Consider the following 23,708-nt stretch of genomic DNA (forward strand, 5'->3'; position numbering starts at 1 on the left):
GTGTATATATGTGCATACATGTATACGTGTGTATATATGTATATGTGTGTATGTATGTGTGTATGTATATATGTGTGTATGTATGTGTAGATATATGTGTATGTATGTGTGTATATATGTGTATACGTGTATATGTGTGTATATATGTATATGTGTGTATATACATATGTGTGTGTGTGTGTATATATACACACATATATATGAAATTTGGTGTATGTGCTGGGCTCAGTTGCTCACGCCTGTAATCCTAGCACTTTGGGAGGCCGAGGCAGGCAGATCACCTGAGGTCGGGAGTTCGAGACCAGCCTGACCAACATGGAGAAACCCTGTCTACTAAAAATACAAAATTAGCCAGGCATAGTGTCGCATGCCTCTAATCCCAGCTATTCGGGAGGCTGAGACAGGAGAATTGCTTGAACCCAGGAGGCAGAGGTTGTGGTGAGCAGAGGTTGTGCCATTGCACTCCAGCCTAGGCAACGAGTGAAACTCCGTCTCAAAAAAAAAAAAATTTGCTGTATGTGTATTGCATCTGCATTAATTTTAGTCATTACTTTGTGTCATATATATATATTTTACTACTTTACATACTATAAATGTTTTCTAGTGTTTCTGAGCTTTTACATTGATTTATACTTTTTTGTTGCCTAAATATTATTTTTACTATTGCCTAATGGCACCTTAAAATTTTACTATAGCTCTTGCCAAATACATTTTACCATGTTTGATATTGTTTTTACACTTGTCTTCCTGGCTTGACTAAATTTGCTACAATGTTTTTTCTCACTGTTTTTTTTTTTTTGAGATGGAGTTTTGCTCTTCTTGCCCAGGCTGGAGTGCAGTGGCACAATCTTGGCTCACTGCAACCTCCGCCTCGTGGGTTCAAGTGATTCTCCTGCCTCAGCCTCCCGAGTAGCTGGGATTACAAGCATGTGCCACCACGCCTGGCTAATTTTGTATTTTTAGTAGAGACGGGTTTCCCCATGTTGGTCAGGCTGGTCTTGAACTCCTGACCTCAGGTGATCCACCTGCCTTGGTCTCCCAAAGTGCGAGGATTACAGGCATGAGCCTGGCCATTTTTCTCACTCTTTACTGTTAGCCTTATGTACTTTGTAAGCACTACAGTGATAGATTTTATTTTTTAAAAATCCTGTTAAGACTTTTTTTTCTCTAATAAAGCCATTTAACTTTGTCACAGCTACATTTGGTCTAAGTTTGGCTTCTTTGTGTTTTTTTCCTCCATACTGTGTTTGACCTGTGACTTGTAAGAGACAACATCCATTCGCATTACCTGCAGTATGGAAAGAAGTAAATAAACCCTTTTCATCCTTGAATTTTGTTTCTCTATTGAGTTGTTACAGATGAGAAGTATATATGAATCTGTGAAGAGCGTTGGAACCTAATTAAATAATGTACCGCACGTGTTTCTTTTTCCCTAAAACATTTAGAGGCTGGCTAAATAGGGGAAAATTTATATTGTTTGGGTTGTGTAAATTTTTATTAAAATCCTGGTAGCAGTCATACAAATAATTTGACTTTCGCATGAAATCAAGTGAAGAGAAAGGGGGGTAGAGAAAGACGCTTAGGCAATGTAAGTTTAGTTTACTGGGACAAATTAAAAGGCAATTTTGTGGATACTGATAAAATGCTGAAGGTAACATAATACTTTACTTTTTTAGTGTTAGTAATGGCAAATTGCATTTGTTCTTAAACATTTAGGAAGGGCATGGAATTGTTTTTCTTTCTCTCCATCCCCACTTCCTCCCAGTGTGTAAATAGTAAGATTTTTCCCCTCCTCTTAACTCTGAAGAAGACAACTTCCTTTATTTTGCATTTTTGGGTGGTGGTTATAGTACTTGTTTTGAGGTTTGACCATCCTCTCTTCAGCTATTTTTGTTTTTACACACCACTTGAAGTGAGTACACTCAATGGTATTTTAACTGTAATAATCTGTAATGAAATGAAATTCATGCATGCATATTATGTCTTAAAACTCTGTTGTTTTGATTTAATTTTGTTTAATTGGTTTATGCTATGTCTGCTTCATCTTCGTTTTTAAACAAGTGACTACTTAGTTTTCCACAGCAGAACAGAATAGCAAAATCATATTCTTAATAGGATTGAAATGTTTACTTTCTTTTTGATGTTATAAATGATTTAAGATATGACATAGGAGTTTTAACTGCTTGATTGCTCAGTGCCCTGTCCCCTCCCCCTCCCAAATAGAGGACAACATTTTGCTCTTACTGGAACTCTTAATTTTGTCACGTCAGCTGGAATAAAGATATAGAACTTTTACCCCTTGAAATTATTTTACTTATTAAACAAATTTCAGAATTGGTGATACTTGATGATAATTTTATGTTTGTATATTTACAGTCTTTTCTAAAACTTCATTAGCATTAGAAAGTACATATTCCCTGAAATGTTTTAGTATAACAATTTATGTAGTTGAGTTTAATCTGATATGTGTGATAACTTTTTATTTAAAATAAAATTTAGGCACCATGTAAAATAGTTAACAGTGGCATACTTCCTGGCATAGAAATTCAATATACAAAATGCTAAAAATTACACAATAGCAGCAGCATTTTAAAAGCTATGTAACAGTCTAGTTACTTGTTGTTTTAAGCTGTCACTGTTTCCGGTTTTGTGAAAAATAAATACAGCATTAGGTACATACCCTGAGGTTTTCAGATTTGCACATATTCTATGGAAGCCTTCTTTACTATTTTTGGATTCCATGCTGTGGGATAATGAGGTCACTTTTCAGCACTATTCAAGGAAAGAAAACCAAGTTCTCTCAAAGGGATTCTAGTACATGTCCATGTTTTGCTGAATGCTTTTCTGTAATATTCTTAGAGAACATCTCAAATTCAAGGAAGGAGATGAGAGAAGCATAGTGAGATTCCAGACTTCATCCTCCTTCAAAATGCTATCAGTAGCTGCTCATTCCCCAGCCTCCACTCTGTTCCACAATTGGACAGTATTTTATGTAATACTTAGAATTTTTACAAATCAATGGAAGAAGATACTCCTTTTAGAATAGCAAACAAAAAGACTGTACTTCTACACACTTAAAAAATGTGTTTTAAATGTTTTTACAGTCTTCCATACAAAATTTGAAAGCAAACATTAAATTTTTTTTAAGACAAAGACTTAAATAAATAAATGGAAAAACATACTATATTTTTAGATCTGAAGATTCAGAATCTTAACAGTGTCAATTCTAATAGTTAATCTACAAACTTAATGCCATTCTAAAATAAAAATACTAAAAGGATTAAAAGAAACCCCCACCAATAAGTTACTCTTGCTGAGGTAAGTGGTAATGCAGGCTCATTTTGTAGTAAGACAAAGCGAATTCAAGTAACTTCTCCAATGTTACAAAGCTAGGAAGCAGTGAAGCAAGACTTCATATCAGGGTAAGTTTGAGGGCTCAGATATGATGATAGCTAACATGTAGTAAGCATTTATATTATTGTGCATTACCATTCCAGGTGAGGTACTGTATATTTTCTCAATTAGAATACATCTTAATGTAAAACTTGTGAGGCTTCGCTAGGAAGAATCTAGAGATAATACAGACTGTGCTTAGAGATTTATGAACCCTTGATAATCCCTCCCCTCAATCTCGCTTTTTTCCACATGCCTAAACAGTTGTCCCAGCATCATTTATTGAGTAGTGTTCTATCTTTCCCCTATGATCTACTCTTCTATTTATATATCAAATTTCATTCATGTGGATTTGTTTTTAGGCCTTCTGTTTTGTTCCATTAGTCTTTTTTGCCTATTCTTGTGTCATTTCCATTCTAAATTTCGTAGAGGGTAAGATAAGTTTCCCTGCTGTTTTCATTCAGAAATTCATTCAGCACATATGTTGGAGGCAACTGCTATGTGCCAGGAACTTTTTAGATGCTGGGAAGATGGCATTGAGCAAAACAAAAAAATTCTCTTGAATCTTACACTTATAAACAATCTCTTGGCTATTTTCTTGCTTATAAATTTTAGGATCAGCTTATCAAATTCTATGAAAAACCCAATAACGTTAAAACAAATTTAAATTGGGTCAGTTAAGGGAGTACTGATATCTTCACAATTCTATCCATGAAGAAAATGCTTTTGTACTCATATACATTTTCCTTTTTTTTTTTTTTGGGGGGGGGGGGCCTTTGTTTAAAGCTTAATTATTTCTTTCCCTAAAGGTCTAGAATATATTTTTACTAGAGTTAGTCCTGTATATCATATAGTTGCTGTTGCTGTTGTAAATGGTGTCTTTTATTAGACTTAAGCTTTCTAATAGCTTTATATGGAAGTGGTATTTTTTGTTGTTGTTGTTTATTTTTTGGACAGGTTGAGGGGACTATGTAGACTTTTATATCCAAATACCTTGCTGAATTCTAATTCCAATCATCACTATGTATATCGTTTCCTGTGCAGATAATCATATAAAATATATTCTTAAAAAATTTGTATACCACTTTCTTTTCTTATTAAATTAACTAGGACCTCCAATGTAATGTTGAATAAATATGGTAATAGTAGACATACATACTTGTTCTTGATTTTAATGAGTTTCACTGTAAAAAGTGTTGTTTGCTATAGGTTTTTTTTTTTTTTTTAAGACAAATGTGACATTTTCTTATCCTTTTTCCGTATCTCAGTGTTTTTCTTTAGTCTGTTCATATGGTGAATTATATTTGTAATTTTTAAAAAGTCTGTATATTCTGTTCCTGGATTCCTGGGATATATTGGTCATAATGTATATTTTTGTTTATATACTGTTGGATTCTGGATTCTGTTAATATTTTGCATATGGACTCTTTTCATGTATGTTTGTTAGTGAAATTGGCCTGTACTTTTCATTTTTTAAGAATGTTCTTTTCTGGTTTTGGTATCCAGATTATATTGGCCTCATAAAATGAGTTGGGGGAGTATTTCCTCCTTTTCTATTCTCTGGAAGAATTTGTGTGATACTGGATTTACTTGTTTACTGAAAGTTTGGTAGACCTTGCTTTTACAACTTTTAAACCTAGTTTGTGTGTGTGCCGGTGAGGGGAAGAGGGGGAAGTTTATTTTATTTTTTTCTTCCTTTATTAGTCATAGGGCTGTTCAGGCTTTCTAATTATCTTTTTCTTTTTCTTCTTTTTTTTTTTTTTGAGACAGGGTCTTGCTCTGTCACCCAGGCTGGAGTGCAGTGGTGTGATCTCACTTCACTGCAACATCCACCTCCCACGCTCAAGCAATCCTCCTACCTTAGCCTTCCAAGTAGTTGAGACTACAGGCTCATGCCACTATGCTTGGCCTAGTTTTTTTTGTTGTTTTGTTTTGTTTTTGTAGAGATGAGGTCTCACTATGTTGCCCAGGTTGATCTCAAACTTCTGGGCTTAAGTGATCCTCTCATCTCAGCTTCCCAAAGTGCTGGCATTACAGGTGTGAGCCACCACACCCAGCCTTCTAATTATTCTTGAATCAATTTTGAGTTTGTATTTTTCTAGGCGTATGTCCGTTTTGTCTGTGCTTCATATTTATTGCGTAAAGTTGTTCGTAGAATTCTCTTTTAAATGTCTCTAGCTGTAGTTATGTTCACTATAGTTTGTCCTTTAGTTCTCCTTAGCAGTGTTTGAAGAGATATGCTTTTTAGTCCATCTATTGAATTTTTACCATTAGGTTATATTTTTTATTTCCGTAAGTTCTGTATGTTTTCTCTTAAGATCTTAGTGGTCATTCTTTAGCTTTTTATTTTTTAAATTCACATTTGTCTTAATTGGATTGATGGTCATTTTTTATAGCCTCTTGCTCACTTGTTTGTGATTTCATTTATTTTTAACATTTAATCTGGAATCTTAATGGGTATGGCTGATAAAATTTTAACAATGGATATTATGTACTTCCGTAATAAGTTCAAGATAAATTAGATTGCGACTACTTTAACACATAGATACAGATCTGGATTGCTGTATTTAGCCAATAACATACATATTACAAAGGAATTACTTGATGGATGATTAAGGTTTTCTTAGGTAAAGAATTTGGAAAAAATGTTATTTATGGGAAATATGGGAAAAAAGAAACATCAAGGAAGAGAAGCAGAAAATGGTTGCTAGTTATGTCTTCCTAGATGGAATGTGTTTGGATAGCATTTGATATTTCTTTGTCTTTTTTGGGTTTTTTTGTTTTGTTTTTTTGAGACAGAGCCTCCTCACTTTGTCACCCAGGCCTGGAGTGCATTGGCACGGTCTCGGCTCACTGCAGTCTCAACCTTCTGCACTCAAGTGATCCTACTACTTTAGCCTTTCAAGTAGATGGGACTACAGGTGTGCACCACTATGCTGGGCTCGTTGTTTTTGTATTTTTGGTAGAGATGGGGTTTCACCATGTTGCTCAGGCTGGTCCCAAATTCCTGAGTGCAAGCGACCCACCTACTTCTGCCTCCCAAAGTGCTAGGATTACAGGTGTGAGCCACTGTGCCCAGCACATTTGATATTTCCTGATAGCAGTTATCACCTATTTGGTTGGGTATATTTGTCTTGAGAGTTAGACTGCGATCTCTTTTGGGGCAAACACTTTCATTGGTGTTGCTTTGTTTTTTATACAGTGTCTAGCATAGTAACTGTTAAATAGTATATAGTCAATAGATTTATTATAGCTAGGTAGATAGGGTTATAAAAGTACTAAACAAAGTTCAATTGTAGTTAATTATAATGAACTAATCATTATCATATGATTACAGTACTCGGAATTATACCAGAAGCCACTAATAACTAGATCTGGATTAAATATACTTTTTAAATCTGTTGTTGGGTTCAAAAGAACCAAACACATTTTCAAATATTGTCTTCACCTCACTCTAGTCAAACAAGGGTGAGCTTAAATGGAAGTGGGGGAGCATTTAGTGATAAAAACACAGGACAGGCAGAATTTCAGAAATGGGTAAGACTTTCAATTAGAGACTGAAGTTTCAGCCAGCAACAAGCCAGGGATGGTGGAAAGGGAGCTAAATCTGATATTTCCTTTATTAAGAAGGCTCCATCCAACCTGGCTAAAAGTGGTCAGAGGTAGGCTAAAATGGTCTTAATAGGTAGACAGCTCCCCTATTCGCCCCACTCCCATTTGCTCCTGGATGATCAAACACACAAAAAAAGACATGGCAAAAATAATAACAAATGTAGTGGCCCCCCCAACCCCTGTGCAAAAACTTCAGAAATTTTGACAATTTTTGATCATTCTTTTAAGTGAGTATAAAGAATGAGGGACTTTAGTGCCATCCTTGTAGAATTCCCTTCCCTGTCCCACCGCCATTTCACCAAGGGAAATTTATTGAGAACACCTATGCTGTTGACTAGTCATGTTAGGGGAAGGAGGAATGGTATAGACATAAGATTTTAAAATATTGACGTGCGTTTGCTTGTTTGCAATCCTTTTTTTTTTTTTTTTAATCGGTGTCTCAGTCTGTCGCCTAGGCTGGGGTGCAGTGGCCGATCTTGGCTCACTGCAACCTCTGCCTCCACAACCTCTGCCTCCCAGGTTCAAGCGATTCTGCTGCCTCAGCCTCCCAAATAGCTGGGATTACAGGCGCACACCACCACACCCAACTAATTGTTGTATTTTTAGTGGAGACCGGGTTTCACCATGTTGGCCAGGCTGGTCTCTAACTCCTGACCTCAGGAGATCTGCCCACCTCGGCGTCCCAAAATAGGTGTGAGCCACTATGCCCAGCCGTTTTCAATCATTTTTTAAATTGTTAAGTTACTATAAAAATTAACATTTTTATAGTTTTCCCACATTTTACTGCATACTACTTTATGTGACTTTATGATTGTTAGGTTATTAAAAAATGAATTTTGACTTAAATTCTTTTATATTTTTATTTTTACCAGTCCATCCTATTTAAAATAAATTGACAGTATATTTAATATCGTTCAGAAAAGTTCCTTCCCTGTGCTTTTATTTTAACCAGTTTTAGCTAATGTTTTTGCATAATCTTTTCTAAAAGCAACAAAGAATTGATTAAGGAGAATCTCTGGGCTAATCTGAAGTTTTAACTCTGAAGGCTGTGTGAATGAGTTTCTATAGGAAAAACTGTCTACTGCTTTTATTTTGTTTATAGATTAAAATTAGCTAAATGAAAGAATAAGTAAATGAGAGCTGCTTAAGTTAAGACGTCCATTACAATTTTTTGTCTCGATTAATTTCCCATCTCAGAGTCAATTGATCTGGCTTTTGGTACTGAGCACGTGACTCTAGACAAGCAAGCAGTCATTCTAGGTATACTGCTGTTTGAAAAAACAGCTTTAAAAAGATGTTAGAACCTGGGAAAAAAGATCTTGCTCTCTTGTGGTTTCACAGGGTGCCAAAGGTTTAGTTGCTTGTATGTTTCACTCAGTTGCTTTCTGTTCAATGAATAAAATCAGCACCATGCATTAGAACTTTGCAGACTCACTGCAAAGGAAATAGCAGGAGGTAAAGTGACCTCAAATGAATGTGGCTTTTTTTGTGGGGTGCAATGGGTGGGCAGTGCTACAACTAAATAAACAAATTGAGTTTTGCAGGAAGAAAACCTTTAACTCATCTTTATACTCTCTCATGGTGACATTTTTCTTCTGCTGTCATTCCCGTTCTTTAAACATTTTTACAATGATTAGTTCATTGTAAACATGTCACATAGCTACAGTTGAGTTGTTTAGTTGTTTTATAATCGTACGTGTTTTTCGAGTCCATCAGTAAACTGGAATTATAATCTTGTTTTTGTTGTTTTGATCACACAACTTATCTACACTCTCAAAAATAAAACTGCTACTTGCTTCTCTTCACCAAAAGTCTTTTAGGTAGGTTTATCACCTTTTATCAGTTGAGTAAGATATTTTGAAAATATTTTACAGGGGAAGTAGGAGAAATTCTCCATCATGTATGGTAAACTTGGAGTTATCTGTACTCTTAGAAGACAGAGGGAACCTGAATAGTTAATATTTTTTATTGCAGTACAGGTCTTACATACCTTGGAAAAAGATTCTTTTCCTGCTTGGCATTATTGCCAAATGTCAGGATTGACAGAGGTGTATGGGGAGATGGATTTGAGAAAATCCGGACATTTTACTCCATGAATCTAGAGAAAGCAGGAGCAATACATTTATTTTTATTTTCTGAAGGTAGCTCTCACTATAATGTTGTAGCTTGGGGCACAGAGTTGAGCCAGACTGCGGGGAATCAATTTCTACTCCATGCTTACTAGTCTTGTGACTTTAGGCAAGTTACTTTGGGCAAGTCTTTCCTCATCTGTATGATGGAGACAATAATAAGACCACCTACTTCATGGACTGTGAGGTTTCAGTGAATTAATATGGTAAAGCACTTAGTGCCTGACACATAGTAAATGATAGCTGTATTATTACCAAGTCAGTAAGTGTGACCCAAAGTATACAGATATGTTTCCTTGAAGGAATTTGAAGTTTAATACTTACTTTTTCTAAAAGTCTGATTTATATTTACTTTTGAATAGTCCGAAGTGGGGACTGAAAGAATGTACAAAATGTCCATGTTTGGGTTATCTTGTTTGTTTGTTTGTTTTTGTTTTTCGTTTTTTGAGATAGAGTCTCGCTCTGTCGCCCAGGCTGGAGTGCAGTGGCATGGTCTCAGCTCACTGCAACCTCTGCCTCCCAGGTTCAAGTGATTCTCCTGCCTCAGCCTCCCAAGTAGCTAGGACTATAGGCATGCGCAACCATGCCCGGCTAATTTTTGTGCTTTTAGTAGGTAGAGACGGGGCTTCTCCATGTTGGCCAGGCTGGTCTTGAACCCCTGACTTAAGGTGATCCGCCCGCCTCGGCCTCCCAAAGTGCTGGGATTACAGATGTGAGCCACCATGCCCGGCTGCACTCAATTATTAAGTAAACATCCATGTAAGATTTGTTAGGATAGTTATTCATTTGACAGGTATTTCTCTAGGGTTTATACATAGCAACACCTTCAGGATTTCGTGAAGACAGGGTTTTCTTTTCCTGTATAAAGGACAGCTTTAGTCCTAACAGTGAGGGGAAATATCATGAAAATGATTCCTTTATTCTTCCTGTTCCCTTTGAAAATGACCTGATTCTCTTTTAGAAATGTGGTTTATTTTACAGTTGTCCTCTTCATACATTTATTTATTCTTTTAGGGGCAGAGTCTCACTCTGTTGCCCAGGCTGGAGGGCAGTGGTGCAATCATAGCTCACCGCAGCCTTGCACTCCTGGGCTCAATCGATCCTCCCACCTTGGCTTCCTGACTTGCTGAGATTACAGGTGTGAGCCACTGTGCTCAGCTCCCCTTTGTACATTTAGAGTTTGCAATGATTTGTAGGAAAGATCAAGAGGAAAAACTAGTAAGTTCACTCATCATCTGCTTCTTGTTAATAGAGGCTACATTTCTTAAAATAATTACCTTTGAATTTTGCTTCCCAAATAATTTAGTGAAATGTCAGTATGAATTCATCTTGTCTTTTAAGATTTTATTTTATTTTGAGATGGAGTTTTGCTCTTGTTTCCCAGTCTGGAGTGCAATGGCACAATCTCAGCTCACTACAACCTCTGCCTTCTGGGTTCAAGCGATTCTCCTGCCTCAGCCTCCTGAGTAGCTGAGATTATGGGCACCTGCCATCACACGTGGCTAATTTTTGTATTTTTAGTAGAGACGGGGTTTCACCATGTTGGCCAGGCTGGTCTTGAACTCCTGACCTCAGGTAATCCACTTACCTTGGCCTCCCAAAGTGCTAGGATTACAGGTGTGAGCCACCACGCCTGGCCTAAGATTTTATTCATACACATATTCTGCATCTTTACAGGTCTGTCTTTGCATTTTGCAGATAAGTCTGTTCTTGGTAAGGTGTGTATACATTTTGAATTCTCTTCTTCCGTAACTTGAATGAGTGAGAATCTGTGGAACTCCCCCCAACACCTATAAGGGTAGTAGTGTTAAATGGCAGTACATTCACATCTCTACCTCCATAGTACCTTTTTCTGAATTTACTCTAGCACTTACCACACAGAAACTATAGTATCTCCTTCATTCTAAGGCACACATTAAAAAAATTTCTTATTTTAACACCTCTGTAATTAGGCGCATCTTCTAATTGATGGCATCCTCCCCTCAGCAGAAGTGGTATTTGTTTTCTTGTCTTGCCTCCTACTTAACTATGAGTAGACTCTTTGAAGGCAGAAACTGATAGTCATTTATTTTTGGTATTTTCAATGTCTAATTTGCAGTAGAACCTGAAGTTTGGTGAATTACAATGTAACAGTTTTCAGGATATCTCAGGACACTGTTTTTGGATTGTTTTGAAACAGGGTCTTATTCTGTCACCCAGGCTAAGTGCAGTGGTGTAATCATAGCTCACTGCAGCCTTGACCTCCTGGGCTCGAGCAATCCTCCTGCCTCAACCTCCCAAGTAGCTAGGACTACAGAGGTGTACCACCATGCTTGGCTTTATTTATTTAATAAGTAGAGACAGGATCTTGCTATGTTGCCTAGGCCAGTCTTGAACTCCTGGGCTCAAGCAATCTTCCTGCCTTAGCCTCCCCAAGTTCTGGGATTATAGCCATGGATTGCCGTACCAGGCCTCATCAGTATACTTTTGCAGGGGGAGATGTAAAAAATGTAAAAGGAGGGCTTGGAAAATGCTGACATAAACAGTTAAATGCTATTCCTACTTTTCCCTCCTATGTATCCCTTCTGTCTCTTTTGGTTGATTCTCTTAGGACTGATGCATACCTCACCAAGAAAGCACTGGTTTTAGCAGATGCGACTGAAGTAAAAAGACTAAGAATTTTATATTTTTATTTATGACAGGCTATTTTTTGAGCATCTTTTGGATATTACACTGTGCGATTGTCACTTTCCATTATGTAAATGAGGAAATAGTCAAATGTGTTCAGAGACGTAAAATTTTAGTCCAAGATGGTGGAAGAAGGACCAAACTTCCTGTTATGGGTTTCTGATCTGGGCTTTCTGCTTTAAAAGAATTCTCTTCTGAACTACAGTTTTTTTTGTTCTTTTTATTAGTTTAAAATTAATATTTTTTAATAACTGTGGTTTTGAGACTGAATTTTTACATTCTTATCACAGTAAATGTTTGCTTAAAAAGGTGGAGTTGATCTGGTCTCCCTTTATCTTGCCTCTGAGTACCCTAAAATGTGGATTTAATATTAGTGCTCAAAACTGTTTAGTGGGTCTAGTTGTTTTCCTTAATTAAATTTAAGCTTTTACATGTGGGTGATTAGAAAAGTCTTATCCAGAACTTCAATTGGCATTTTTTTAGAAATGACTGCCATATAGTTTTTTTAGTAGACTTTAAGAACTTTAGATTTACAGAAAACCTGAGAAGATAGTATACGAAGTCTCCATGTATCTGTCACTCAATTCCTCTATTGTTAACATGTATGGTACATTTGTTAGAATTAATGAACCAATGTGGATACATTATTATTAGCTAAAATCTATACATTATTCAGGTTTCTATAGTTTTTACCTAATGTCCTTTTTCTGATCCAGGATCCCATCAAGATAACACATTACATTTAGTTGTTATGCCTTCTTAGGCTCCTCTTGGCTGACTTTCCTTGTTTTTGATGACTCACCTATTTTGAAGAGTACTCATTAAGTATTTTGTAGAGTGCCCCTCTATTGGAATGTGTCTGGTGTTCTTCTCATGAGGGGTGTAGGGTTATGGGTTTTTGGGAGGAAGACCACAGAGGTGAAGTACTGTTTTCGTCACATTATATCAAGAGTACATGCTGTCAGCGTGATTTGTAACTGTTGATGCTGACCCTAATCATCTGGCTGAGGTCATGTTTGTCTGGTTTCTCTCCTATAAAGTTACTCCCTGCCCCAACCCTTTTCCATATTGTATTCTTTGGGAGGAAGTCATTATGTGCAGCCCACACTTAAGGAATGAGGATGCTGTGTAATTGTGAATAAACATTTAAATAGTAGAGGTTTAGTTTAAAAATTTACCTGGAGTTAGTGAGACTTTCACTTATTATAACAAAAACCCTCGCTATTTAAATGAAATATTAAAACATGTGCTTGCATTCGGCTGGGTGTGGTGGCTCATGCCTGTAATCCCAGGACTTTCGGAGGCTGAGGAGGGCGGATCACTTGAGGCCAAGAGTTTGAGATCAGCCTGGCCAACATGGTGAAACCTGGTCTACTAAAAACACAAAAATTAGCCAGGCATAGTGGCGAATGCCTTTAGTCCCAGCTACTCAGGAGGCTGAGGCAGGAGAATCACTTGAACCTGGAGGCGGAGGTTGCAGTGAGCCGAGATCGCACCACTGCACTCCAGCGTGGGCGACAGAGTGAGACTCCATCTCAAAAAAACAAAAACTACAAAAAAACCATGTGCCTGCATTCAAAGATTTGGTTTGGCAATAATTTTCAAGCTATTTTTCATTCTCAGTATTTCAACGTTTGCTATTACATGGCAGCTGTTAGATGTTCCTCTTTATTTTGTGGCATCTAATTGATAATCATTTTTTGAAAAAAATGTGATGGAAATGTGGAAGACCATTAGTCAAGAGCTCTTGAATAAAATTTGTTAATATTTTGTTCTGCATCTATTGCTTTTCTGCACTTCTTATTTCTGCATATATTATTTCTAAAATTGAGGATTTGGTTGATATGTAAATTATGATTAGAGACCAGAACAGTTTAGGACCCAAAATGATCAAGGGAAAGCACCTTGCTGGAAACCCCCATGACAATAAAACTCTCCTTGTAGTTCCCATTTGTACGTTTCAATTATAAGGCTTATGTTAAAATTAGATCAGAATTTCCATCATAGACTCTCAATTTCATAGTTGTGTAAGTGCCATATAAACCTACTTGTAAACACAGGCATTTAATGATGGGCATTATTTGAACAATTTAAGATCAAGTTATTTAGCTCACGGAATGCTAGAAAATACATGTCTAGTTTCACATTTTAAGTTGAGAGATTGTGAAGACGGGCTTTGATTCTAAAGGTGAATTTTATAATTTTTTCTAATGATTTTCCAGATTTTCTACAATGAAGATGTTTTATAACATAATAAATTAAAAATACTTGTTAAGTTCTTTTTTCTTTACTAGTTACTCTTGAGACTTACTACATTATAAACAAATGATTATTTTAGATGTGTATATTAATTTCCTAGGTCTGCTGTAACAAACCACCTCAAACTTAGTGGTGTAAACAAAGGAAATTTATTTTTTCATAGGTCAGAACTCCAAAATCAAGTTGTTGTCGTGCTGGTTGATTCTGGAGTCTGAGGTAGAGTCATTTTCATGCCTCTGTCCTGGCTTCTGGTGCTTATCGGCAGCCCTTTGTGCTCCTTGGCTTGCTTGTGGATGCATCCCTCCAGTCTCTGCTTCTGCCTTCATGTGTCCTTCCTTTCTGGGTTATTTTCTGTGTTTTGCATCTCACCCTCCTTTATCTTATAAGGACAACAGTGGTTGGATTTAGGTCCAGGGCCATCTCACCTTAATTATAACTGTAAAGACCCTATTTCCAGAGAAGGTAATATTCATAGGTACCAGGTATTAGGAGTTGGATATATCTTTTTCGGATGCCACCATTCAAGCTGCTACAGTGAGCAAGCCTCTTCCTGCATTTGCAGATAAGCACTATGAAAGTGCTTTTGCTAAATGGAATAATAGCTATAGAATCTGACCTATATTATATGCATATAAATATGATTCACAGTTTAGTTACATGTTTACTTTCTTTTCATGTGGTTTACAATTGATGTGGCATTTTTTTTTACTATGAAATTAGGCTGAGCACATATAGACAAGCTATAATTTGTGTCTCTAAATGGTGTGAGCAGGGTCTTAAATTCTGTAAACATGTGCTGTTTAGCTCTTAACTTTTTTAACCTTCATACTTGGGTATTTTTATGAGTATATATATGGTTCCTTTTGATATGAATCATGTTTGTCTCCACATAAAAGTTTAAAATTATCCCTAGCGATCTAGTCTGATTTAAATTTGTGTGCCATAAGAAGAGATTTTATAAAAACTGAGAATTGCTGGTAGAATGAGGTTAAGTAATCAAAAATAAGATGGGTCATCCTTGGTATGTATAGACAGCCACCTGCAGAGAAGTGTTGGCCCAGCCTCCAGGCATGTGGTTTGGAGGGAAACTCTGGTTGAGAGCATTTGCTGCTACTTCTTTCCCATTTTGAGATGAACTTGATGAGGAATTTAGTTCTTCATGTTATTAGGAAAGTAAAACTACAGTGATACAGGTGTAAGATTTTTTTTTTTTAATTTTACTGTGCCATAGACCTATATATCTTCACTAAAGCGTAGCTCCACAAATGTCAGAACTGACTGACACTTGTGCAGTGGCTCACGCCTGTAATCCCAACACTTTGGGAGTCCTGGGTGGTAGGATCGCTTGAGGCCAGGAGTTGGTGACCAGCCTGGGGAACATAGCGAGACCTCATCTCTACAAAAAAATGAAAAAATTAGCCAGGCGTGGTGGCATGCACCTGTAGTCCCAGGTACTCTGGAGGCTGAGGTGGGAGGAGCACTTGAGCCCAGGAGTTCGAGCCAGCAGTAAGCAATGATCGGGCCACTGCACTCCACCCTGGGCAGTAGAGCAAGATTCTGTCTCTAAAAATAACAACAAACAAACAAAATCAAGTACCTGAACTATGCTTGTTTTATTCTTATTCAGAACCATATCCTAGCTTGTAGGTAGTACGTACACAACAAGTATTTGTCAAATGAATAGTATATCATAGATGCTCTTGAAATCTATGTAGCATTTCAAGATGTGTCTTATTCTTTTCAATGGCTGATTGCTATTCTGTGATAGATATGCCATAATTCATTTAACTAGTCCTGTGTTCTCCCATTAGGGATATTTAGGCTATTAAGAGTTTTTCAGGCCGGGCACAGTGGCTCACACGTATAAACCCAGCACTTTGGGAGGCCGAGGTGGGCGAATCACTTGAGGTCAGGAGTTTGAGACCAGCCTGGCCAACATGGTGAAACCCTGTCTCTACTAAAAATACAAAAATTAGCCACGTGTGGTGGCGGGTGCCTATAATCCCAGCTACTCGGCAGGCTGAAGCAGGAGAATTGCTTGAACCTGGGAGGCAGAGGTTGCAGTGAGCCGGGACTGAGCCACTGCACTCTAGCCTGGGCAACAGAGCGAGACACTATCTCAAGAAAAAAAAAAGTGTTTCCTAGTAACAAAGCTATCATGACATATCTTGTTTGTGTGTGTATGTTTATGTAACTTTGTTAGTTTGCAGTGTTAATTTCCTTCATTAATGGCTATGTTCTTGTGAAACAAGTACATTGAAAAATATACTATTGAAATAATTTTCTGGTATAACTGACCTATGTTTTCCTAAATACATTTTAGGAAAATGTACTTTTATGTTGCCAGGCACAGTGGCTCGTGCCTGTTATCCCAACACTGGGAGGCCGAGGTGGGTGGATCACCCGAGGTCAGGAGTTCAAGATTAGCCTGGCCAACATGGTGAAACCCTGTCTCTAATGAAAATATAAAAATTAGCTTGGCGTGTTGGCATGTGCCTTTAATCGCAGCTACTCGGGAGGCTGAGGCAGGAAAATTGCTTGAACCCGGGAGGCAGAGGTTGCAGTGAGCCGAGATTGCGCCATTGCACTCCAGCCTGGGCAACAGAGTGAGACTCTGTCTCAAAATAAAATAAAGTACTTTTATTTTTTATTTTATTTTTATTTTTTAGAGATAGATTCTCGCTGTGTTGCCCAAGCTGGAATGCAGTGGTCTGATGCTAGCTCACTGTAACCTGAAACTCCTGGGCTCAAGCGGTCCTCCCACCTCAGCCTCCAGAGTAGCTGGGACTATAGGTGTACCCTACCACACTGGGTTAACTTTTAAGTTATTTTTTATGGGTCTTGCTATGTTTCCCAGGCTGGTCTCAAACTCCGAGCTTCAAACGATCCTCTCACCTTGACCTCCCAAAGTGTTGGGATTACAGGCATGAGCCACTGCTTCTGGCCTAAAATACTTTTAAATTTGTTTCTTCTTGAATCAGTGAAAATCCTTTGCCACAGAGTTTTTGAAAAAAGTATCAGAAGCAATGTGTATGCACACACTGTTTTGATTTCCTCTGTGGGATGGTTCTTGGCTAATCCCTTTGAAAGGAGGTATCAGAACCCGTCTGTCCATTGCATGCAAGGCTGGGAAGGAAAGCAGTAGCCACACGATAGGTTATGATTAGAACGCCGAATAAGAAACAAGGAAGAATTCCTTCCATGCCTGAGAGAGATGCATAACCTTAGGGTGACCATGTCTATTTGCCTAGGAAAGTCCTGGTTTATGCCCGTTGTCCTGATGTAATTATTATTAGCATCCTCTTTGAGTCCTCGTTTATCAATAACTTATATGGTCACCCTACTTAATCTTTCAGTTCTTTTTTTTTCCTTGTCTGTAGAGAGAGAGCAGTGTCTGGTGTATAGTAAATGCCACATAAGTGTTTGCTGTCACTGTTGTTATTATGGTTACTTTATCTATCAGCAACCCTTATCTTTCACTTCTTAAATTATTTTCTTCTCTTGTCCTCCTGGCTACCATATTCTTTGTTCTATCCCTACTTTTAGCTGCTCCTTCTCAGTTTCCTTGCCTAGATCTTTCTCATTTTCGTAACCTCCCAACAGTGGAGTACCCCAGGTCCCAGTCCCTTTTGTTTTCTCTGTCTGATTCATCTTGTGACAATACCATCTATCTCCTGACTCCCAAATTTGTCTTCAGCCCCACCTTTCAGTGAATCCCAGACTCATTTCTGTAGTAGGTGTCTAATAAGTGTCTTAACAGAACATGTACAAAACCACTCTGTGTTCTTGCGCCCATTCTCTACCCCACCAGCCTGTTGCAGCCCAATAAATGGTACCACCATTCTTACAGTTAATTAGGCAGAAAAACTGGGCATCATCTTTGAGTCTGTTCTGACAGACTCTATATCTACATCCAGTTTATCTGCAAATCCTATTGGCCCTCCTTTGGAAGTAAACATGGATCTGGCCACTTTACAGTTCCACTCCAGTCACCCCCCTTCAAGCTGCCATTTTCTTTTCATGATTTATTGTAATAGCTTCTTAAGTAGTCTCTTTGATTTCACCCTTGGCCTGTAATCCAGTCTTCCGACTGCAGCCAGTATTACTTTTCATATGAAAGTCAGAACATTTTACTTACCTGCCTCAAACCCTCTAGTGGTTTTCATTTCACTTTGAATAAAATCCAAAGTCCTCACTGTGGCCTGCAAGGCTCCGCCTGCCTCCCTGTTAATTTTCTGAACTCTAACCCACTCTCTCTTGTTTGTTGTTGTAGCTACACTGGCTGTCTTGCTGTTTCTCAGATATGTTACAGTACTCTCACCGCACTGCCTTTAATTTAATGTTCCGTCTGCCTGGAATGAGCTTCTAGATGACAGCATGACTCACTCCCTCAGTTCATCCAGGATTCCCTTTTCCAGTGTCACATTGTGCATGGAACCTTCTCTGACTGTCTTATACAGTATCATATCCTCCCCTCCAACTCCTGCTGTTGCCAGCCCCCTTCATTTTCCTTCAGAGTTCGTATCACCTCTGATGTGTTATGTTTGCTTATTTGTTGATGGTCAATACTTCAAGAAATTGCCAGCCCTCTGAGAGCCTGGGATTAGATTCTCAGCTCCTGACACAATGCTTGGCACATTGTAGGTGCTCAGTTAGTATTTGTAGATTAAGTGGTCTGGTGAGTGAACCTAGGGAAGATTCTTGTGGCAGTTTTAGCAGCTTAGTAATAGAACATGGGCTGTGGAAATCACTCCCTTGAATTCTAGTTTTGCTTCTACAGACCATTCTCTGCTCTAGAAGAGGTGAGAAATGAAATCGGGGTTTAGGATATTGGTAGGTAACAAGGGCTAGAAGGGAGAGGAAGTAAAAATGGAAGTAACAGTCCAGACTCTGGGAAGCAAAAGTTGGTTACCTACCTGTTTATGGGGCAGCCTTCCATTTCTAAGTTTGGAAAGGAAAAGAGTCAATTTTTGAATGCCGTTTTTAGTTAAGCAGTGGTACTGAGTACTTAACAATATCATTTAATCTTCACAATAGCCCTTTCAAGTCAGAATAATTATGTTCATCTTTTAGCTGAGGAAATTGAGACTTAAGAGATTAAATAACCTTCCCAAGATGATACAGCAATTAAGCGGGGCATGTGGGTCTGACTGCCTCCAAAATACATGCTCTTTACTTCATAGCACCTGAAGGGGGAGTCTGTGTGCAGTAGTTCACATTTCATGTGGAGCTGAAAAGTACAGAAAATTTTCACTCCTTATAACAAACTTTTGAAAGTAGCTCTCAGCTTTGCAAGTAATTAAATTTGGTGTCAGTGAGAAGTGACTTGCTGCAAATCCTACAGCTATAAAGTAGCAGAGGTAGGTCTTCAAGCAAATCTTCCTCATTTAAAATCTGATATTTTTCTGTATTCCACAAATTTAAAACAAGGAAGTCCCGGATAGCACCTATAAATTGTATTTGGCATATTGTAGGAGCTAAACATGTCACAATAAAATTATATACCTGGAAATAGTCTTAAAGAGGTCATGAAGAGCAAACTCCTCATTTATAGCTGAGAGCCAGGAAAGAGGTTTACTCATGTAGGAGCACTCAGCTAGTTGTTTGTATAGCTGGGACTAGAATCTAGCTTTTATTACTAAAGAGTTTATGTTTAATCCGTCTAGGTCTTTCAAAACTCTTGTGTTCCTTCTTTCATTCACATATTTCAGATTTGAAAGCTACAAGAATTGTTTTTCCTTCCATCCATAACTCCCAGCAGCCCAGTTAAACCCGAAGATAAAGTTAGTTTCTTGTGTATCTTTCCAGAGATATTTTGTGCACATAAAGCAAATACATAAACTGTGGGTATTTAACAACGTATCTTGCAGATTACTGTATATTAATGGATGAAGTCCTTTTCTTAATGGTTATATTTATATTGAATGAACCTTTTATAATTTAACCAGCCATTTGCTGAATGATATTGTCCTTGCTGAAGCATATTGTGTTTCCAGTCTTTTAAAGACATTTCACTATGAACAACCTTGCACATGTCATTTCTTACATGTGCAGACCTATCAGCAGGATAAGTTTCTGGAATTGAAATTGCTGGATCAAAGAGTATCTTTGTGTATTTTTAAAAATGACCTACTTATACATTTACTCATAACTTACAAACAGGGTGTTTCCATTTTTAATGAAACGACTTTACTTTTCTATCTGGCAGTAGCAGTTTATAATTTAAAAAAATAACAAATCACTTATTTTAAGGGGTACCAGGATTTTTTTTTTTTAAAATGTCGCAGGCTATGTGCTGTGTTAGTATGGCAGGTTAAAGAAAGTGTAATGGAAGGAGTATTGCATTGGAGTTAGACCTGATTTGAATCCCAGTTCCACTTTGTGACCTTTGGCAGGTTATTTAACTGCTGAGCCTCAATGGTCTCATCTGTAAAATGGTGGGTGCCTGTAATTCCAGCTACTTGGGAGGCTGTGAGGTAGGAGAATCACTTGAACCAGGGAGACGGAGGTTGCAGTGAGCCGAGATTGCAGCACTGCTCTCCAGCCTGGGCGACAAAGTAAGATATTCCGTCTCAAAAACTAGCTTTACCAGTACGGTTGTCTAGAACTATTGTATTTCATCACATTCTCCCCCCATACATTTTAGTATATCTGAAATTGAGATGCCTTATAATCAAAGGCATGTCATGAGTGTATTGATAGCATTTTTTTTCTCTTTTTCTTTCTTTTTTTTTTGGTTGGGGGTAGGGGTAGGGTCTTCTCTGTCACCCAGGCTGGAGTGTAGTAGCACAATCACGGCTCACTGCAGCCTTGACTTCCCGAGCTCCTGTGATCCTCCCAGTTCAACTTCCCGCATAGCTAGAACCACAGGCATGTGCCATCATGCCCAGCTAATTTTTGTATTTTTGGTAGAGACTGAGTTTCACCATGTTTCCCAGGCTGGTCTTGAACTCCTGACCTCAAGTGATCCACCCACCTTGGCCTTCTAAAGTACTAGGATTATAGGTGTGAACCACTGCGCCCAGCCTTTTTTTTTTTTTTTTTTTTTTTTTTTTAATCTTGGCACATAAAATAATGATGGTCTTAAAATCAGTGGCATCTTAGATTTGATGAAAAAGGGTAAATTCACATTCTGGGACAAATGAACTATACTAGCGCATGGTATAGGCTGAAGTTCAGTGTGGTAGGAAAAGCTCAGGGTAGGGAGTGGGGTGAATGGGGTATTAGAGGGATAGTTATAGTGAGGGAAGTTTTGTTCTAGATCAGCAGTTAGCCCAGTAGAACAGCCACCTAGTGGGAGGCTAGTATAACCCATTGATGGCGCAGGAGCAGGTATTACCCAAAATCTTGGGTATGTGGAATTGGAATTGTGGAGAGTTGTTGGTGGGTAATAAGACTTAGCCCCACAGTTGAGATTTAGGAACTATGTACTCATTTATGGCAGGAAGGCTTTATAAGAAGGGGGCTATGAGAGAAAATATTTGCAGATCATCTGGGCACAGTGATGCATGCCTGTAGTCCTAGCTACTCAGGAGACTGAGAAGGCAGGATCCCTTAAGCCTAGGAGTTTGACACCAGTCTGGACAACATAGTGGGATCCCATTTCTATAAATGAAGGAATGAATGAAAACCATTTAAAAATATTTGTAAATCATGTTTCTGATAAGGGCTTTATATCCAGAATATATAAACTACTCTTACGTTCAGTGATAAGATAAAATTTAGTAAGGGGCAACGATTTGAGTAGCCATTTCTGCAAAGAAGATATACAAATGGCCAATAAGCACACAAAAAAGTACTCAACATCCCGCTAGGGAAATGCACATTAAAACTGCAGTGAGAGACTATTTTACACCCATAGGGTGTCTGTTGTAAAAAAAATTATTCCTTTTTTTTGGGTGGGGTGGGGGTTGGGGATAGGAGCTCACTCTGTAGCCCAGGTTGGAATGCAGTGGTGCGGTTACTGCTCACTGCAGCCTATAACATCTGGGCTCAAGTGATCCTCCTACCTCAGATTCTCACATAGCTGGGACTACAGTTACGCACCACCACATCTGACTAATATTTAAATATTTCGTAGAGATGGGGGTCTCACTGTGTTGCCCAGCTGGTCTCGAACTCCTGGGCTCCAGTGATCCTCTCGGCTTAGCCTTCCAAAGTGTTAGGATTACAGGTGTGAGCCACGACGCATGGTCAAGACTGATGTTTAATAACAGGTCTAGATGAGGATATTGAAAAATTGGAACCCCCAAACACTGCTAGTGGGAATGTGCCTGCGGGTTTTAGTTTGGGAATTCAGGGAATATCTCCTGAGGGTTTTAATTTTGGGACAGTGGGAAGAGACATATAGTGTTTTTGTACTTAGAATGTTTTCAGAAGAAGGCTAAACCCAAGGAAGGCTATTCGAGTGGGGAGTTAGGGCAGGCTGAGAAGGCTGGGGTATACAAGTGGTACCCCAAAGACAAGCTTTCCCTCTATATAAGTTTTGTTTAGGCCTGACTCTGCCCTCTGGAAAAGGAAAAGAAATTCTCTTCCCATTTATTCTTAGAAAAAATTACCCTGCTTCAGAGGTTAGAACTTGGGGCTGATACTGGCAGGGCCACATCCAGTAGTAGCTTTTGTGGTTTGGCCTGTGAATATACCTGCAATTTAGGAAGAAACACCAAATAACTTATAAACAGACTTTTGTGATAGAACCAGTTTGTAAGCTGATTTTGTACTGTACTTTCTGCTGGCACATACCAGGCCCATTCATTTGCAACTAAATACTATGTGTGAGGTGATACACATATATTAGCTGAAAATGTATGGAAGGCAAATAGAAGGCACATGGTTGCTTTAGGCAGTCTGAGACAATTGGCAACACTGAAGACCTCACTAAATTTTGTTAAAAAGAAACTAAAAGGATTACTGGATTTAGTGTAGCTTTTGTTATTCCGCATTAGAGTTCTGGGGTTTAAATTATAGACACATATAATTGTACATGTTAGATTAAATGAAATACTAATTTCAGTCAAAAAAAACTGTACTTCAGTGAAGGAATATCAAGCATATTGGAAACATTTGACAAAAAATTAAGGGAGGATGTTGCAGGGAACAAAGGTTCTCTGTGACATGACAGCTGCTGCTAAAAAGTGACACAAGGAGGAGCCCAGCTCTGGCTTACAGCTGCCTGAAGTTGCTGCAGTCTTCTCTAGTGTTACCAGAGGAATTTGCTCTGCTCTTGTTTTAGAAAATGGAGGCTACCAATGGCTAACTAGGTACTTATTGTGCTTGGGGAAATTAATTCTCTCCCCACTGCAGTCCTCACAATTACTGTGTTTTCCAATAGCTGATACTTTGAGATCTATGTGCAAGTATATTACTTAGCTTCAGGAAAGTTTTAAAAACCTTGAGCATGTAAATCTAGTTTTATATGTCCTGGGACATAGAACACAATTTTAACTGGAACTGTAATTCATTTTAGCTTCTGTTGAAACCCAAAAGACAGAATAAAACAGTAGGTGCCAAGTTATCCTCATATTCCAAGAACTTGCATAGTGGGTAGCCTTAAGCTGGTTTTGCACATGTAGCCCATACCTACCTCTAGGGAATAAAAGCGTTGAGATTATTAAGGGTTCTAAGACAATGTTTTTGGAAAGAGCTATT

The 23,708-nt window shown here is 38.2% G+C and overlaps 1 protein-coding gene across 2 annotated transcripts in view; it reads left to right on the forward strand.

The window, feature by feature from the left end:
* Nucleotides 1-23,708, forward strand: part of RRAS2 (RAS related 2) — a 79,406-nt gene that overhangs the window by 30,273 nt on the left and 25,425 nt on the right. The window contains exon 1 of one of the 2 annotated variants that reach the window (XM_077960455.1): nucleotides 14,222-14,276. The exons of the other annotated variant lie outside the window; for it this stretch is intronic. The gene's annotated coding sequence lies outside the window, so the exon portion shown is untranslated. Of the gene's footprint in view, nucleotides 1-14,221; nucleotides 14,277-23,708 lie in introns of those variants that run through there. 2 annotated transcript variants of the gene reach the window in all.

This window comes from Macaca mulatta, chromosome 14, assembly GCF_049350105.2.
Source record: "Macaca mulatta isolate MMU2019108-1 chromosome 14, T2T-MMU8v2.0, whole genome shotgun sequence".
NCBI classification, from domain to species: domain Eukaryota; kingdom Metazoa; phylum Chordata; class Mammalia; order Primates; family Cercopithecidae; genus Macaca; species Macaca mulatta.